Source organism: Cetorhinus maximus, chromosome 31 (assembly GCF_964194155.1).
Source record: "Cetorhinus maximus chromosome 31, sCetMax3.hap1.1, whole genome shotgun sequence".
NCBI lineage: Eukaryota > Metazoa > Chordata > Chondrichthyes > Lamniformes > Cetorhinidae > Cetorhinus > Cetorhinus maximus.
Window position 1 is genome coordinate 20,883,986 of NC_135909.1, and position 20,173 is coordinate 20,904,158.

Sequence of the window (20,173 nt, forward strand, 5' to 3'; positions counted from 1 at the left end):
TCATTCTCCACAGGTGCCGCCAGACTGGCAGAATTTTTAACATTTTCTGTTTTTCTCACTCTTTCACTCAAGGCTTTCAGTGAAGGGAAGCTGTTTCACCGACATCTCCAGTTATACACCGGTTCCTGTCCGCCCCCACTTTCTATCTGAACCACTGGCCAGAAGAATCTCACCTTCTCACGGCAACTTTTCATGAAACTAGAAAACACCAGGCCAGTCCAGAATCAGTCTGTTCATTCTTCAAACAGTTTCCAAAGTTGACATATACAGCCAGCGGGAACAGTGGCACGCAGCACAACACGATCTTTCCAAAACTGCTCAGTCATCTCACCGTGCTGTTTCTGGCAGAGAGCGTGGATACAAAATTGTCAATGAACAGGTGTTTTCCAGACTTCAGCGGAGCGGACAGTAATGTCCCCAGGAGTCAGTGTTAGAGCCACTTCTCTTCTGCATAAACTTTAATAGCTTACACTTGTGTTTATTGCGTACAATTACAAAGTCCAAAATTACACTAAACTCAGATGTGAACTAAACAATGTGAACGATAGCAACAGATTTCAGGAGGACATTAAAAAAACACTGGTGAAATGGTGGAGTCCAGGACTAAAGGACATAAATTTCAAACAGAGACAGGCCATTCAGGGGAGGCGTTAATAATTATTTCTTTGCGCCAAGATGGAGATGTGAAGCAATCTTCCCTCGTAAGCAGTAAATGCTGCCTTAATTAATAATTCAATAACTACGAGTGATAGATTTTTGCTAGGCAACCGCCTAACAGGATTGGAAATCACGGCATCTGGATGGAGCTAAGATACAGACCAACCATTGTGTAACTGAGTGTGGGAACAGTCTGAAGGGACTGAATGGCCCCCTCCTGTACCTCCAAAATACCCAAAACCTGGGTTCAGACAGTCGCTTCAGGATCTCTCTCCATAGATCCCGCCACTCTGAGCTCGAACGCTCTCTTGAGAATTTCTCCCTATTGATCCCATCATTCCAGACTCGGGCACTCTCGACAGGCTCACATCTCACAGATTATCACTGACACGATCGGATTTTCCAGCCTTTATTCCTGATTTTTTCATCTTTACAACATTTTAAAGCTGCTGCGTTATAATTAGGGTGAATTTTACTCGTTTATAAATTGAACAATACTTAACTTGTGCGTAACACAGCGATCCAGGCGGAGATCGGAAGTCTAACTTAGAGTGAGTGAAGGGTTTCTGAGGAATCTCTACAGCTCAAGAAAAAGGGCAGAAATAGCAGGTATGGAACCGACACAGGGCTGACAGGTAGGGGATGGAGGTTCAGTCTATAGTTCCGTGCTAGAATCGGGGAAATCTGGAAAATCAGCAGCCATTCTTACAATATCCCTGCAACCTATTCTTTAAAAAGCCGAGGTTGTGGGCCGCCAGATCCAGGGAGTTCATCAAATTTTAAACTGTATTTTTTTTTTTCCCAGTAGCACAACATCCTATTTTCAAATTTCCGTCTGAACTTTCTGAAAAGGAAATTACATTTGTTTGGCGAAATATGGAAAGTGTTTTCTGTCGATGGCTGATTTTCCTTAAGAAAAACGGGAAAGAGGAATCGGAATCCATTCAGCCCTCTGTTGCCTTTTCTGATCGAGAGGGAGGGAGAGCGCGAGATTTTAGGGAGGGATAGTCACAGAAACAGACAGATGAACAGAGGGAGAGCGATGGAACTGCGCTTTTGACGAACACATGACGTTCCAATTCGTTTGACCAGCAATGAAGTCGTTTTGAAACGTAGTTAATATTCTAATATCAGAAATGCTGAACTTTGCAGCTCTCAGCTAGTCCTACATTGTCAGAAATCCTCATAAGGCAAAGGGAAATGCTGCCACATGTGAGACTCTGTAGTGCAATGGATCGTGTGTGTATTGCTTAAAACAATGACAAAAAGGACATTCAGAAGTTGTGAGTGCGAGTCCCGTCGAAGTTAGTTTTTAATTCATGTGTGAGCAGCTCATTGTAGGAAAATCTACATCATCGCAGTGGGAGACATTCAAAAAGGAAATGAGAAGAGTGTAGGCCAACATTTTCCCGTAAAGGTGAAGGGTGGGACCATCAATTCCGGAGAACCCTGGATGTTAAGAAATTTACTGGATTGTAAAAGGAGAAAAAATGGAAGCTTAGGGCAGACGCCGAGGACTCAAAACAGCGGAAGCCCCCGCGGAGAATAGAAAGTGCAGGGAGTAACTTTAAAAAGAAATTAGAGGAGCGAAGAGCGGGCATCAAAATACGCTGGCAGGTAAAATAAAATAAAAATTCCAAAGGCGCTTATAAGAATATTAGGGGCAAGGCGATAACTAGGGAAAGATAGGGCCAATAGGTACCAATGTGACAGCCTGTGTGAGGAACCAGAAGACGTCGGTGAGGTTTTATTTGAACACTTTGCATCTGTATTCACTATAGAGAAGGACGGTGTAAGGCATAGAAATCAGGGAAGGGGACTGTGATACACTTAAACAAATTAGCATCGAGAGGGAAGAGGTATTAATGGTTTTAGCAGGCGTAATAGTGGATAAATCGCCAGGACCAGATGAGATGTATCCCAGGCCGCTGTTGCAGGCAAAGGAGGAGTTTTCAGGGGCCCTGATATTAATTTTCGAATCTCTCTGGTCACAGGAGAGACGCCAGAGGACTGGAGGACACCATTATTTAAGAAGAGTGGTAGGGATAAACCAGGGAACTATAGGCCAGTGAGTCTAACATCAGTGGTAGGGAAACTTCTGGAAAAAATCTGAGCGACAGAGTTAATCTCCACTTGGAGGGGCAAGGATTAATGAAGGATAGTCAGCAAGGTCTTGCCAGGGGGATATTATGCCTAACAAATTTGATTGATTTTTTGGAGGAGGTGACAAGGTGTATAGGCGAGGGTAATGCAGTTGACATAGTCGACGTGGACTTCCATAAGGTGTTTGACAATATCTCGCATGGGAGACTGGTCAAGAAGATAAGAGCCCATGGGACCAGAGAAATTTGGCAAATTAGATCCAAAATTGACTTAGTGGCAGGAGACAGAGCGTGATGGTCAAAGGTTGTTTTTGTGACAGGAAGCTGGTGTCCAGTGGCATACTGCAGTGCTCAGTGCTGGTCGCTTGCTGGTTGTAGTGTACATTAATGATCTAGACATGGATGTAGAAGGTAAGATCAGTAAGTTTGCAAATGTCAAGCAAATTGGTGGAGTGGTAAATAGCGAGGAGGGAGCCTTTAGACCACAGGATAACACAGGTGGACTGGCCAGATGGGCAAAACAATGGTAAGTGGAATTTAATCCTGAAAATTGTGATGTGAAGCATTTTTTGAGGACTAACAAGGCAAGGGATCACACGATGAATGGCAGGACCTTAGGAAGCACAAAGGATCAGAGGGACCTTGTTGTGCATTTCCAATGATCTTTGAAGGCAGTCGATGAGGTGGTTTAGAAGGCAGATGGGATACTTGCCTTTATTAGTCGAGGCATTGACTATCCGAGCAGAGAGGTTATGTTGGAACTGTATAACATTCTAGATAAGCCACAGCTGGAGTACTGTGTGCATTTCTGCTCGCCATAATATAGGAAGGATGTGATTGCACCAGAAAGGGTGCAGAGGAGACTCACCAGTATGTTGCCTAGGCTGGAGCCTTTCAGCAATGAAGAAAGATTGGATCGGAAAAGGTTGTTTTCCTGAGAGCAGAGGAGGCTGAGGGGGCGACCTGTTGGGGTGCACAAAGTTATGAGGGGCAGAGATTGGGTAGTTAGGAGGAAGTTCTTTCCTTTTTTGAGAGATAAATAGCGAGGGGGCATATATTTAAGGTATGGGACAAGTGGTAGAGAGGGGATTTGAGGATTTTTGTTTCATCCAGAATGTGGAGGACAATTGGAATTCACTGCCTAAAAGGGTGGTGGAGCCGGGAACCCTCACGACATTTGAGAAGCACTTAGATGAACACTTGAAACGACGTAGCATACAGGACAAAAACAAAATACTGTGGATGCTGGAATTCCGAAAGAAAACCAAAAATAACTGGAAAAACCCAGCAGGTCTGACAGCATCAGCCGAGAGGAATAGAGTTGACGTTTCGAGCCCGAATGACTCGTCATCAGAACTAAGGAAATAGAGAAATGAGGTGAAACATAAGCTGGTAGAAGGGGGTGGGACAGGTGGAGCTGGATAGGGGGTCAGTGATAGGTGGAGGCAGAGAGGAGATTTTCAAAGGTGTCATAGACAAAATGACAAAGGGGTGTTGCCGGCGGTGATATTATCTAAGGAATGTGCTAATGGGGGCATTAAGGGCAGCAAGCAGGCTAGTGGCAGATGGCCCTAGTGGGGGTGGGGGGGGGGGGGGGTGGTGGGGGGGGGGGGGAGGAGGGATCGATGTGCTAAAAGATGCCGATAAAACAATAGATCGAAATAAATTTAAAAATAGGTGGAAAAAGAAAGATATATTTTTTTTTAAATCAGAAATTATTGGAAAAGGGGGGATCAGAAAGGAGGTGGGAATGGAGGAGAGAGTTCATGATCTGAAATTGTTGAACTCGGTATTAAGCCCGGAAGGCTGTAAAGTGCCGAGTCATAAGATGAGGTGCTGTTCCTCCAGTTTGCGTTGAGTTTCACTGGAACATTGCAGCAGGCCAAGGACGGACATGTGGGCATGAGAACAGGTTGGAGTGTTGAAATGGCAAGCGACAGGGAGGTCTGGGTCATGCTTGCAGTCAGACTGAAGGTATTCCGCAAAGCGGTCACCCAGTCTGCGTTTGATCTCTCCAGTGTACAGCAGACCGCATTGGGAACAGTGAATGCGGTAGACTAAATTGAGCGAAGTGCAAGTGAAGCGCTGCTTCACCTGAAAAAAGTGTTTGGGCCCTTGGAAGGTCAGGAGGGGGGGAGGAAAGGGGCAGATGATGCACCTTCTGTGGTTGCATTGGAAGGTGCCGTGTGAGGGCGTTGAGGTGTAGGGGGTGATGGAGGAGTGGACCAGGGTGTCCCAGAGGGAACGATTCCTGTGTAAAGCCGCCAGGGGGTTGAATGGAAGATGTGTTTGGTGGTGGCATCATGCTGGAGTTGGCGGAAATGGCGGAGGATGATTCTTTGAATGCGGAGGCTGATGGGGTGATAAGTGAGGACAAGGGGGACACTATCATGGTTCTGGGAGGGAGAGGAAGGTGTGAGGGCGGATGTGAGGGAGATGGGCCGGACATGGTTGAGGACCCTGTCAACCACCGTGGGTGGAAAACCTCGGTTGAGGAAGAAGGAAGTTATGTCAGAGGAACTGTTTTGGAAAGTGGAATCATCAGAACAGATGCGACGGAGGCGAGTGAACTGAGAGAATGGGAGGGAAACCTTACAGGAAGCGGGATGTGAGGAGCTGTATTCGAGGTAGCTGTGGGAGTAATGTGCTTGTAATGAATATTGGTGGACAATCTATCACCAGAAATTGAAACTGAGAGGTCAAGGAAGGGAAGAGAAGTGTCAGTGATGGACCACGTGAAAATGATGGAGGGGTGGAAATTGGAAGCAAAATTAATATTTTTTTTCCAGATCCAGATGAGAGCATGAAGCGGCAACGAAGCAGCCATCGATGTACCGGAGAAAGGGCAAGTGCTGGAGAATGGGATTGGAGTAGATAGGGGATTGATGGCCGGCACGGGCACGATGGGCCGAAGGGCCTCTTTCCGTGCTGTAAAACTCTATAACTCCATGACTGTGGTTTAAATGAGAAACTGGTTCGTTAATGCCTGTTGGCGATGGTGACTCAAGTCCCTGTTCGCTTTCCCTCCGAACCACTGAGCAGAATCATCAAATTGCCAGGGCAACTCCTCCAACACACGTTGAGAATTGTTCGAACCCAGTCAGTTTGCTCAGCCCTCAGGCAGACTCCAACCTGTTCACAAGCAGCCAGTTGGTAATAGTGACATGCAGCATGACACTGCCTCTCAGAACTGCCCTGTCATCTCTCCAGACTGTTTCTGGGAGACACCTTTAAACAATAACATGATGAGGCCGATGTGAACCTCCACCACTGGATGTCAAGACCAACACCATCACCACGCGGCTCTCCCAGTTGTAATGATCAGCTCCTGTTGCAGTTTTCGGTCAGACAGTGGAGGCTTATCCCGGGTTCCCTGTCAGATTACATGCTGCTTCCGAATGTTTTCCAACCGAACACATGGGGCGAGCGGCAGTGAGAATATTGGAGGGTCGGGGGTAGATTCCTCACTTGTCAGGCTGGAGTTTCGCGTCCATTTCCAGACAATCCCCTTACTCGGTCTGAATCTAATTCCGGTCTCTTGATGATTCGCGCATTTCCTTGTTCCACCATTGGAGGCCGGGCCTTCAGCTGTCGGAACCATCAGCTCTTCAATTCCTTCCCTAAACCTCCCAGCTCTCCTTTCTCCTTTAACGATCTCTTTAAAATCTACCTCTTTGATGAAGTGTTTGGCCACCTGGCCTAATACATGGTTCGGTATCAAATGCTGTTTGTTGCCTCTCCTGTAAAGCTCCTTGGTCGGGTTTACGGCTGCACGGTGTTGAAATAGCCTGAATGTGGATAAACACACATTCTGCTTCAATCTTAAAGTGTCCCCTGCATTTTCCTGATGTCGCCTATGTCGACAAAACAATGATGAGTTGCACAAAATGATGAATGATTTTGATAGACTAAATAAGGAGAACGTTTTTTTTTAACCCAGTGACAGAAGGGTCAGTAACCACAGGACCCAGTTTTAAGGTAAATAGCCACTTGGTGGCACAGAACTTGAGTGTTTCTGATAAAAAAAAGAGACATGCTGTCGAAGTTTTTCATCTTGCACTTATCAGGACAGACACACGAACGCCAAATTTCAAAGGGAACAACATTGAAAACTCCGTGATAAACAGGGTGCTGATTGGCTGGCATGTGGAATCTGACTGGTTAAGGCGTTGCCATGGACAATGCACCAAGAAACAGTTAATCCAAAGCTTTTGTTTTAATTCCAAAAAAAGGCAAGTCAACTCTGATTGGTCAAACATATCAACAGGAGAGCTTACGAAATAGGAGCAGAAGTCGGCCATTCAGCCCCTGAAACCTGCTCCGTCATTCAATAAGATCATGGCTGCTCTGCGTGTGTTTCGATTTTCACATTCCCATCTACCTCCGATAACCTTTGATTCTCTTACCTAACATGAAAATTTGTACCTTTGCCTTAAAATTTTTCAGTGATCTCGCCCCTACCGCTTTCTGAGACAGGGAATTCCAAAGTCACACAACCGTCTTAGAGAAAACAAATTCTCCTAATCTCTGTCCTAAAATGGCGACCCCTAATTTTAAAACAGTGCCTCCTAGTTCTGGACTCGCCCACAAAAGTGAACATCATTTCCGCGTCCACCTTGTCAAGACCATCCAGGATCTTATATGCTTCAACAAAGTCACCCCTCAATCTCCTTAACTCCAGTGGAAACAAGCCCAGTCTGTTCAACATTTCCTCACAAGGCAGCCCGCTCATTGCAGTTATTAATCCAGTCAACCTCCTCTGTACCACCTCCAACACATTTACCTGCTTCCTTAAATAAGACCAAAACTGCACAAAGTGTTGGAGATATGCTCTCATCAATACCATTTATAACTGAAGCATAACATTGTTACTTTTATGTTCAATTCCTCTCGCAACAAATGGTAGCATTCCACGAGTTTCTCAATTACTTGCTGTACTTGCACTAACTTCCTGTGAATCGAGAACTAGAACACCTAGATCCTTCAGCATCTCGGAATTCTGCAGGCCTACCCCATTAAATAACAATCTGTTTTTTTTAATCTTTGTGCCAAACCGAAAAACTTCACCATCTGCCAAATGTTTGCCCATTCATTCAACCTATCTATATTCGTCTGCAATCTTCTTATGTCCTCTTCGCAACTTACCTATGTTTGTTTCTTCTGCAATTTTAACCACTATGCCTTGCCTACCCTCATCTAAGTCATTGATATAAATTGTAAGAAGTTGAGACCCCAGCACAAACCCCTGCGCGCCCCATTCGTCACATCCTGCCAAACAGAAAAAAATGACCCATTTATGTCTACTCCCTGTTTACTGCCAGCTGCCAATTTTCTACCCACACTAATCTGAACAGCGACGATCGGCTTGAGGTAGACAGTAGCAGAGAACTCATTTAGCGGATTTCTCAAATAGCACATCGAGGAAAGGGAGCTGGTTACACTGCTCATTTTCAAATGTGAATATGAGCGCGGGATGGAACACGTTAATGTCTGCAAGGAAATTCTTACTTACAGCTACATGTTGGTTGTTAATTCCCCCTGAACGAGATTGCAGAACCACATAAAGGCCCATTTTCTCCTCAGTGAAACTCCTGGAATACAGTGTAAATGCGGTCAAATAAAAACCAAGCTGCGGGGTTACCAGCTCTGTCAGTTCTTTCTGATAATATTACAACAGAATTCATCAGCCAGCAACCTGAACCCACAAGCATGGTGTTGCCTGAATTGCTGTTTTGGGATAATTTCAGAGTCAGATTACGTAGGCAAACATTTATAAGGCCTGTGTTTATTTTCCCCACATGTGCAGCGTGGATAAACTCTAAGCAATAACGACCCGGATTCTCAAACCTGCTCCCGATTTCATTAAATCCCACCTTCTAGAGCACAGCTCTTCATTGTTTTCCTTACGCAGCCCACATCTTGGACCAAAAGCCACAAACGTTGATGTTTGGCTGGGGGTTGAACCCTTCACTTCTCGCAAACTAATTCAACAAAAATCCCAATTTAAGGATCGCACTCCTAGACCAAAGAGCCAGCGGAGATGACCTGCTTCAATGAATATAGATGTTGATTGCCATCAAAGTGCTTCAATCACCCTTTTACATCGCTATAGTGAAAAGACAGCAATTAACAATTCCAGCTCAGCTCCGGCTGTAATACGGGGAGTGAAACACTTTGCTGCTCCACAATTTTAGTCCTGCCCAGATGTCCTAATTGTTAATTCCCCCTGAACCGGATTGCTGAAACGCTCACTTTCTGCTGAGTGCAAATACTAGAAAACAGCTCAAATATCGAAAAAAAAATCAAACGATGCCATTCTGTGTGTTCGTTCAGGCAAAATTGCAAGTGACTGCATTGGGCATCCCACCTGAATCCACAAGTTGGGAATTGCTGCATTTGGTGCAGTGGGATGAATTCAGAATCCCATGTCACCAGGAGATTTTGCGTTCATTTTCTTCACGTCTGCTGAAGTGAAGTATTCTCAGCAATGAACTAACAGGGTGTTTCAATCTCGCCCTGATTTCCGCAATTAGAATTTGAAAAAAGCAGGGCTCGTCCGGGATTTGGACCCGGGACCTATCGCAAGTTCACACAATGAAGATCCCTAAGCGAGAATCATACCCCTAGACCAACGAGCCAGGCGGTAGCCTAGCCCCTGTGCAACTAAGGAATCGTTTCAATGCCACCTAGAGTCGACCAAACATCTTTGGACATCGTGATTGGGAAATCAGACATTTTGGCAATTACTCCGCATCTCAGGCAGTAACACGAACAGTGAAACCGATGTTCACGTTTCACATCGATTACTTTTGATCAACACTGGAAAAAGTTACTGTTGTCATTCGTTTTAATCCAGTGAAACGCAGGAAAAAAGCAAAAGCGGTAGCCTATGGTGTATTGGAAATCAGTAAAGATAAAAGGAGAATAAAGTTTGTGCAGTTTGGCCAGAGAGAGGGAAACATAAACTCTTAGATTTACAACAGCGCAGAATGAGGCCCGTCCTGTCCGTGAAAACGGATCCGACTGTGCAGCCAGATGTGCAATGTTGGAAATGTCGTTTCTGTTTTTGATCTTCACCAGAACAGACAGTAAGATGTAACATTGATCATCATACAAACCGCGAGAGATTAAATCACAATAAAACACAGAGAGCGATAAATAACCTGAAACAACAAATCTGTTGGATTGAAATGTTGAATTTCGATTGATATATCGGAAACAGCCAATTAAATTGGATCTTCGTCGTTTTATAGATCCGGAAGAGAAAAGAGAAACTGATGAAAAATGAAAAAAAAAGAACGATAAGAAATGAAAACTAAAACTGCTGCCTTATTATCTGTTTCTTCACTCACCCTTCAATACTGGATAAACAGAATGGAAATAACTGGATGAATTTAACCAAACGGATCCCGACCAGAAACGTTCACTCTGTTTGTCCCGCCACAAACGCTCCCAGTTCTGCTGTGTATTTCCAGCTTTTTCTGAGTTTTCTTCAGATTTGCAGCATCTTCATTATGTCGCTTTTGGAATGTATGAGAAACCTCGGTGAACACTCGCCCTTCCCCCTTGCGTCGTGCCCCAGTCTCACTTTAAGTGGCCCAAAGCGACCCTAACCCCTTCACCTCCACGCTGACAGATACAAGGTGGTCAGGCACTGGTTCAGTGAGGTTAATGCCGAGAGCGGTTTCCAGGTCCAATGCAATCGCAAAAACAATCGTCGATTGAAGTTGTGGGGGACTGCGGCAACTTTGAATTGTGAATTTGTGCAGCGAATTACTTTATGAGAAGGGACAATTTCAAACAGCCATTCTGAAAACCTTTCTGAAAATAAAATGATTCGGCCCCGTTTTGTTTAACTTCACAAATTAATCCAAATGTTAGTTTCTTCGACAGGGATTTAACCACAGCGTGTTTGTTAGGAGGATATTTTAAGTAAATTCTCATAGAATCAGAGCAGAGGAGCCTGATGACTTGACCTGAGGGGCCTTGGGGGTGTATTTGATGTGTTTAGCTCTGAATTTTCCGTCTCTGGGTATTTTACGATTCCGTGAGTTTGCAGTTCTGTGTGATTGAGAGGGAGGGAAGCAGGAAGATCTGTGAAGAAGTTTTCCCTTTAAATATTTCACAGCTCCGCGTCTACTTTTTTGTATTCGTTCATTGGATGTTGACATCGCTGGATAGGCCAGCAGTTTTTGCCCATCCTGAATTGCCCTTGAGAAGATGGTGGTGAGTTGCCTTCTTAATCCGCTACTGTTATGACGGGGCAGATGGTGTGAGCCAGGCGGATCAAATCCACAAAGGAAACTTGATCACTCGGTCACAACGATTTGGCAATTTGTATTTTATTTCAAGGTGCGTGCCCTGAATTCAGTAGTATTATATCTACCAAGACTCTAAAGGTGTTTTCAAAACTAAATTAAACATTTATTAGCAAAATAAAATATTTCAAGTACATACATAGGTCTACAAATTACTGCTACAATAACTTGTAAATCCGCTAATTAATCTGGCTTCCAGTTACACCCCCGTTAAGGCAGCGTTAAAAAATAGATTTAAACTGATCCATCCAAGTTAAACATAATACCCTGAACAGTAGAATTCAAAGTGGCTTTTCCCAGCTTCGGTTTCTATAGACAGCACCTTAATGAACAAACACTGGAGGCTTTTCACACTTCTGGTGGATCTTGTAATGCCTTCCCTTACACAGGACTTCTATCTCCTTTAGACAAGTTTCTCCCTTTTAATGTATATTCCATTGTTCCCATATGTCTTTGGAACTTTACTTTTCTGATAATATAAATCATTGCATGGTGCTCATATTATCAGAAACCTCTGGGGAAAAATAATTACAGTGCTTGGCCTAGCTTCTCTGGCTAGGCGTAGCATTCTATCATCTCTTTGAAATTCATACTACCCTGATTTATCTAAAAATGCAAATTCTCCTCACCTCACATTCTAAAATTTCAGCCATGGTTATGAAATTAGCATCTCAAACAAAGCTTCCTTTTGATGAGTCAAGCCTCCAGACCAGCTGCCTCTAACTCAATTAAAGCCCACACACACGCACAAAAACGATTCACACCGCACTATTAACCCACTTTTAAAACAAGTCACAATAACATTATGAGAATTATTATACTGTTGTGATAGATACAGTCCGTGTGTTGTAGTTACATCCACAGTACTGTTTGGGAGGGAATTCCAGGATTTTGACCCAGCAACAGTGAAGGAACCACGGAAAAGTGCTACCTCAGGATAGTGTGTGGCTTGGAGGTGAAATTGCAGATAGTGGCCTTCCCATGATTTTGCTGCCCTTGTCCTTCGAGGTGGTAGAGCTGCGGGTTTGGAATGTGCTGTTGAAGAAGCCTTGGTGAGTTGCTGTAGTGCCTCTTGTACATATTGCTGCCACTGTACGTCAGTGGTGGGAAGAATGCTTGTTTATTGTGGTGAATGAGGCGCCAGTCAAGCGGATGGCTTTGCCCTCGGTGGTATCGAGTTTCTTGAGTGTTGTTGGAGCTGCACTCATCCAGGCAAGTTGAGAGCATTCCGTCACACTCCCGACTTGTGCCTTCAAGATGGTGGAGCAGCTTTGGGGAGTCAGGAGGTGAGTTACTCAACAGAATTCGCAGCCTCTGACCTTTGATCTTGCAGCCACTGCATTCAAGTGGATGGTGCAGTTCGATTCCTGGTCAATGGTAGCCCCCAGTGTGTTGATAGTGGGAGATTCTGAGGCAGAATTGCCATTGAATGTCAAGAACTGATGATTAGATTACTTCTTGTCGCGGATGGTCATTTCCTAAAATTAATAGCGCGAATGTTATCTTCCACTTATCAGCCCAAGCCTGAATAATGTCTAGGTATTGCTGTATATGTCCGGACTGCTTCACTATCTGATGAATGAATGGTGCTGAACATTGCACAACATCCACCAACATCCCCACTTCTAACCTTATGATGGAGGGAAGTTCATTGATGAAGCAACTGAAGATTGTTGGGCCAATGGCATTCCTCTGAAGAACTCCCTCAGTGATGTCCTGCAACTGAGCTGAGTGTCCTATGACAGCCGCAACCACATTCCTTTCTTTTAGGCCTGACTCCCCCTCATGGGGAGTTGTCCAGCTGATTCCCATTGATTTCAGTTTCGCTAGGGTTCCTTGTTGCCACACTGGGTCAAATGCTGCGTTGATGTCAACGGCAGTCACTCTCACCTCACCTCTTGAGTTCAGCTCTTGTGCCCATGTGTGGACAAAGGCTGCAATGATTTCAGTAGCTGAGTGGCCCAGACGGAGCCCAAACTGAGAGTCAGTGAACAGGTTCTTGCTGGGTAAGTGCAGTAAGTGGTGATAGCATGGTTAACGGCACTTTTCATCACTTTGTTCATGATGAAGAATAAACTAATGGAGCAGTATTAGGATGGGTTGGATTTGTCCTGCTTCTTCTGGACAGAACATGCCTCGGAATTTGTATGCACATTGACGTGTAGATGCGTCTTCTGTCTCTAGTTAGCAGCTAGATCTGGAGCTCAAGTCCAGCGATGTCCAACAAATCCAATTGGAGAGGTCAGGCGCAATCGGGCAGCGATTAAAATCACTTTCCGTAAAATTCACCCAGTTTTTTTTTTACATGTTTTAATGCAGTATTGATTGGCGACCGGATAAACAGAAAACAAGGGAGCAGCTCCATCATTTCTTTTCTTTCTATCGACATTTTTTCCCTCCGTTTCTCTTTTCTCTCCCGGGTCTATAAAACAACGGGAATTCCAATTTACTTTCCTTTTCCATCGATGGTTCCTCATTTCTAAACGATATTTTACATTCCAATCGAATTGATTTGTTATTTCTCATTGTTTTTCCGCACGTTTTGTTTTGTTGAATTCTCTCACGGTCTGGTTGATGATCAATGTTCCGTCTAACTGTCTGTTCTGGTGAAGATCAGCAGCACCATCCGCCTCGTCGCTTGAGGCTGCACCTCGCCAATCATGTGGAATTAAATCAATTCGTCCTGTCAGTTGGCAATTTAAAACACATTAGAATAGTCATTACTTCGACAATGGCTTAATGTTTAAGGCGTCTGTGTGATGGCCATGTTGATGCAATCCGATGATTAGATCTTCCGCTTATTCCGCGATGTTATATTTGCAATGTGACGAAACATGTTGCACATGGTCTTGCAGTGTTTCACATCAGCCCATTTATAAATATCCGTGACCTGATGTGATGGAAATGTAATTTACCGACAGAAAAAACATTTTCAACAAGTGGCTAGTGATGTAGTTGAAGAGTTGGTTTTAATTTTCCAAAATTCTCTAGATTCGGGGAAGGCTACATTAAGTTGTAAAATAGCTAATTTAACACCTGTATTCAAAAAGGCCGGGAGGCAGAAAGCAGGAAACAATATGCCAGTTCGCTTAACATCCATCGTAGTGAAATTTTTAGAAGCTAATATTAAAAACGTTATAACAGGGCACTTAGATGAATTCAAGGCAATCAGCAGGATCAACATGGTTTTGGGAAAAGGGGAATCATTTTTAACCAGTTTGTTGGATTTCTTTACTGTGAATAAAGGGAAATATTGGATGTACTATATTTAGATTTTCAGATGACATTTGGGTCATCGGCATTGTGGAGTCTAATCGCAGACTGGGTGACCATTTTACGGAACATTGTTGCTCAGTCCTCAAGCATGACCCCGCCTTCCGGTCACTTGCCATTTCAAATCACCATCTTGCTCTCAGGCTCACATTTCCGCTGTGGCCTGCTGCAATGCTCCAGTGAAGCCCAACGCAAATGGGAGGAACAGCATCTCATCTACTGGCAAGGCAATTTACAGCCTTCAGGACTTAACATTGAGTTCAAAGACCATGAATTCTAACCACCTCCCCCTACATGGTCATCTGTTACCTGTTCTCATATTTGCCTTCGGAGAGCGCTGACCCTTGTTCTGCTGTTAACACGTTCTGTAATCTTACCTTTATGCCCCATATTAGCATTTACTATAGTCTTTAACACGACATTTAACACTCCCCTTGTCTTGTGACCATGACATCCTTGTCAAGTCTCTGCTGAGGTCCCCACTATCCCTCACCTTCTGTTTTGCACCATTGCTCCACCGGCTCTCTTCTACAGTATAAAATCCATCACATTTCTACCTCTCTTCAGCTCTGAAGAAGAGTCAAACGGAGCCGAAACTTTTCTCTCTCCACAGATGCTGCCTGGCCTGCTGAGCTTTTGAAGAAGTTTTTATTTCAAGTTTCCAGCACCTACAGCATTTTAGTTTCATTGTCGTGCACGATTCCTGGATTCCCAGCCATCGGAAATAGTTTCGCTCTCTGATGCTATCGCCTTAACATGACGGAAAATTCGATCAAATTACTCGTTAAATGGACAAAAGGACTTTCTTCAATGAGTGGTTTAAATGTTCCGTGGATTAATTTCTGGAATTTATGGAATAAATACAATCACATATTTATTCATATGGGACCCGTATCGGTTTTACTAGGCCGTGTAATGACCGCGTGGCCTAATGGTTAATTCTTTTGACTTCGGTGTGCGTAATGCTATCAGAAGATTACAGGTTCGAGTCCTCCTGCGGTCGCTTTATACAGAAATCGATTGGAACTTTCTGAAAACCGTAGTCTTCCTCGTTAGTTGAAGATTCTGCTTCTTTTCCCAAACATTTCAGAGCTCTTTCTCAGAATGCAGTGTCTTGTTATTTTGTACAATCATTGTATTTTGTTTCCAACTGGAACAAAAGGCTTTGCCTCAACCCATTTCATGGGTTTAATAAAATGCTTTGGAAAAAATTCCAATCTCTCCGTGAAGCGGCTCAAACATAAGCTAAACGCGCTGCTTTGGTGTACAACAGGGATGGACCACAATGTCACTGTGTTCCTCATCTTGAAGCCCAGATTAATCTCCATGGACAAAAGCAAAATACTGCGGATGCTGGAAATCTGAAACCTTCGGTATGTCCGCAAGCATGACCCAGACCTCCCTGCCGCTTGCTATTTCAACACACCACCCGGCTCTCAAGCCCACATGTCCGTCCTTGGCCTGCTGCAATGTTCCAGTGAAGCTCAACGCAAACTGGAGGAACAGCACCTCATCTTCCGATTAGGCACTCTACAACCTTCCAGACTTAATGTTGCGTTCAACAAATTCAGATCATGAACTCTCTCCTCTATCCCCACCCCCTTTCCGATCCTCCTTTTTCCAAATTTATATTTTTAAAATATATTTTTATTTTCCCACCTAGTTTTAAATTTATTTCGATCAATCGTTTTATCTCCACCTTTTAGCCCATTTGGATACCTTAGCCCCACCCCACCCCCGCTGGGGCTATCTGCCGCTTGTTTATCCTGCTTTCTACCCTTAATATCACCATTAGCACACTCCTTAGATAATATCAGCACCGTTAACACCACTTTGTCCTTTTGTCTATGACATCTTTGGCAATCTCTTCTTTGCCTCCACCTATCACTGGCCCTCTATCCAGCTCCACCTATCCCACCCCCCGTCAACCAGCTTATATTTCACCACATTTCTATATTTCTTTAGTTCTGCTGAAGAGTCATTCGGACTCGAGGCGTTAATTGTGTTCCTCTCAGCAGATGCTGTCAGAGTTGCTGAGTTTTTCCAGCTATTTTTATTTTTGTTTCTAATCTCCGTGGACACAATCCCGTGATGGTAGCTGATGGAATTCAAACTCAATTAGGTAGTAAATATGGAATTGTGATCTCATATTAGTAATGGCGACCATAAAACTATAGTCAATTGTTCTCAAAACAAATCAATTTCATCAAAGCGCTTGAGCTACAGAAGTCTGCCGCCCTGTCGGTGTCTGGCCCGCATGTAACTCCCCACCCACAGCAATATTATTCCCTTAACTGCTCTCTGAATTAGCCGAGGAAGCCACACAGTTCAAGGGCAAATAGGGAAGAGCAAAAAAATGCTGGCCCTGCAGGCGACGCCCACATCTCATGCAAAGAAGTATAATTAAGAAATAAAAAAATTCCTGGTGGACAGAGACGGAAGGAGTGACAGGTTGGGTCTTTTTTCTCTTATAACGACAAACGTAACGATCCCAGCTGATGTTACTGCTGGGTAAGTCAGATCCAGGGTGGAACCTTATATGATAGATCGTATACGTTTTTTGCTAAGAAACGTGAAGGGTGGTTACTGAACAGAATCACAGGGGTCTGCTGATGAAATTTTAACACAACAATAAAACATTTACTAAGGAAGGAAAGGCAAAGTACGTTACACCGATCCTTCATCCAAACTATACCTTAACTGATATACACAAATTCATAAAGATAACAGAAACTACAAAAATATCTTATGCTCTAACGTTCGCGGCAAGTGTACAGTCCATGTAGCTGAATGAGTGAGCTGCAGTCGGACATACCACACTCCAAAACCAAGTTTCGAGGGATTTCTCATTAATCCCCCAGTTGCTCATCGGACTGTGAGGCAACTGGTCTCAATGAAACTCTGTCTTTCTGACAAGGGTTTCCAATCTTCACATTCGAAGATCTCGCTTTGGTATTCTTTCCCAAACGACGCTTTCTCTCAGATACCTTCAAGAAGGATCCACCTCCAGGGTTTCAGCCTCTCTTTCCAAGGTTCTTTTCTCCTGGATCTATCCGCACATTCAAACTTCACCTTCCACACGGACACTATCCGGTATTAGGCCCCGCCAAACAGAACAACATTGCTGCAAAGGTCCATAATAAGGGTCAACCTTTGGCTGTCTACGCAGATTTTCTGGCTTCTTGCAAGTCCCAGCTCGTTCTAAGTCTGCTCCGCGCGGCTCTGAGTCTGCTCCTCAATCTTCACTGAACAGGATCTGTTTCAGATTCCTGTCCTCATCCTTCAACTTCCTGAGACCTCTTTCTGTACCAGTCCCTGGTTTGGGACTGCTCCTTTGTTTTGGGACCTACTCCGTGTACCTCCTCTCTGTCCAGCTTTTTCTGGCACTTTTTTATCAGAATGGAACTCTCTTCTCAGTCACCTGCGTCCCTTTTCACGCTGTTTTGCTTTTGGACCTTCTTTTACTTCTGCGCAGGCGCAGAAGTAACTTCCAACCTGGAAAAAAGGAAACGAATTGCGCATGTGTGCATGGCCGTGTCTCGGCCTGAAGTCGAGAAAATGAGCCGACCAGCACATGCGCAGTGCCAACAACGTCGCTAAAAGAACAACCTGCGCATGTGCGACCAGTTCAGAACTAAACTATGCGACCCCCTGGGAACTGTAGTTCTCAGTCTCCGAGGGCTCGATCTCCATTTTGAAAGATAAATTTTAGCTTGTTCCTTTTTGGGTTCATCACAGGTTTCAGTTCCCTCCAGATTAAGTTTTACTTTCTGAAAAGGGGGTGGAATAATTAACTTTAAGAGGCAACGTGTACAGACTGGGTGATAATTTGAAAACCTGTTCAGTCCAAGATTATGAAAATTGAAACATAGGAACAGAAGTAAACTATTCTTCCCTCATGCCTGCCCTGCCTTTTAATGAACTCACGACTGGCCTGTATTTTAGCTCAATCTATCTCTCTCGTTCTAATTTTAATGTTGTGTACCTTTGGCCTGGCTTCCCCCCAACAGACGTCATGTTCTCTACTTATCTACCCTGTCAAATCATTGAATCATCATAAACATTTCAGGCAGATTACCCCTTAATCTTCGAATTTCAAGGCATTACAAGACTAGGTTTTGCAATCTGTCCTCACCATTTGAGTGTGGCAACACAGCTGCACCCACTTCTCACTCTTCCTCAAGTTTTGTTGTCCAGAATTCATCGCAATGATCTGAATGGGGTCTAAACAGTATCTTACATAACTGTAGAATGAGTTCAATCAGTTGTATTCTATTAGCCATGTTTTTTTTCACCTTCCTGTCCAATAGCTTGTAATGATGTCTGTACATGACTCCTAGTTCTTCCACAGATGCTACCATCTCACCACAAAAATAACACCCTGCTCTAAGTATCATATGTTTATTTCAAAGGGCCCTAAATTTAATCTTATTTTGCTAAAACTTGCTCACTCACTTAACTTATCAAGTAAATACTAAATTAAATGTGTTCCCTAATGATAATCTTGTTTTTCTGCTCCATCACCATTATTTCTTTCTGTTGCTTTCAGCTGGTGTAAATCCAGAGAATGGAAGGGAGGGAGGAAAATATCTTGCTGCCTTTCATGAATCCTATTTTATCATCATTTCAGTAAAATTTGAGTGAAAAACTGTAACTCTCAATCTCAGTGTTTTTATGGCCTGAACAGACCCGGAATCTCCAGTGAGATATTAACAAGGATAGGATTCCAGGCCTATTTGATTCAAAATGTTAGCAAACAGGAAGAATCAATTAATTGATAATATCCACAAACTAGCAACAAGGATCCAAATCAGAATGGATCATCGGTCCTTCACCTTAAACTCTCTATCACCTCGTCACCTGTCTGAGTTTCAGAACACAGTCTCATACTCTTTTTCCATCCAGGAACGTTGACAAGAAGGTTCTGAATAGGCAGGCAGGTGTGCAATGTTGGACATTCAGCTTCCGTCACATCAGGTCAAGGATTGTTTTTGATTTACAAACGTGAAACATTTCCTGACAAACTTATTTCGGACAAAAGCAAAACTCTGCAGATTATGTTGAATTTGTTCATTGGTTACCTAACATTCAGGCAATGGAAAAATATGGAATAATGTGTATAAGAAAAACATATGCCTGGGATCAATTTAAATACCTGCACTAAATCTCCCCTTAACACTCTCTGTTGTAAGAAGAACATCCCTAGTTGTTGTTTCTTTGTCCATCCACATCCGGAATCCCTCACCGCTGATACCATTCCAGTAAATCCCCACTGTACGCTCTCCAAGGCCTTGCCGTCTTTCCTAAAACTTGTCCCTAGCCCTCACCAGGATTTTATAATCCACATTATAATCTGATATGCCTCCAATTCTTTGAATTACGTCTATCTGCATTATTTAGATAAACTAAGATTACAATACATTTTCGATCACGATTGAGCTTTTTCAATGTTAATTTCCTAAAAGATGTAGAGGAAATAGACTTAAAATCTCTCGAAATAATCCTTCGTGAAAATCTGCAATCAATTCACGGACAACCCTCCATTCCACTTATTGCTACTTTTGTTTCCGCTAACTCTACATCTTTACCACAAAGGCGTCTTGAAACCATCTTCAAGAAAGGTTCTCACTTTTTCCATCGACAATTTGCAAATGTTTTTGTTGTTCCCATAAATCTTGTGAAAGAAGAGGCCCGAGCAGGATTGGCTGCAATGAATGTTAATAAGTCACGAGGTCCAGATGTGATGCAGCTGAGGATGCTGTCGGATGCAACAGCGGAAACCCTGAAGGTACTGGCCAGAATCTTCCGAATACTGTTTGTTAT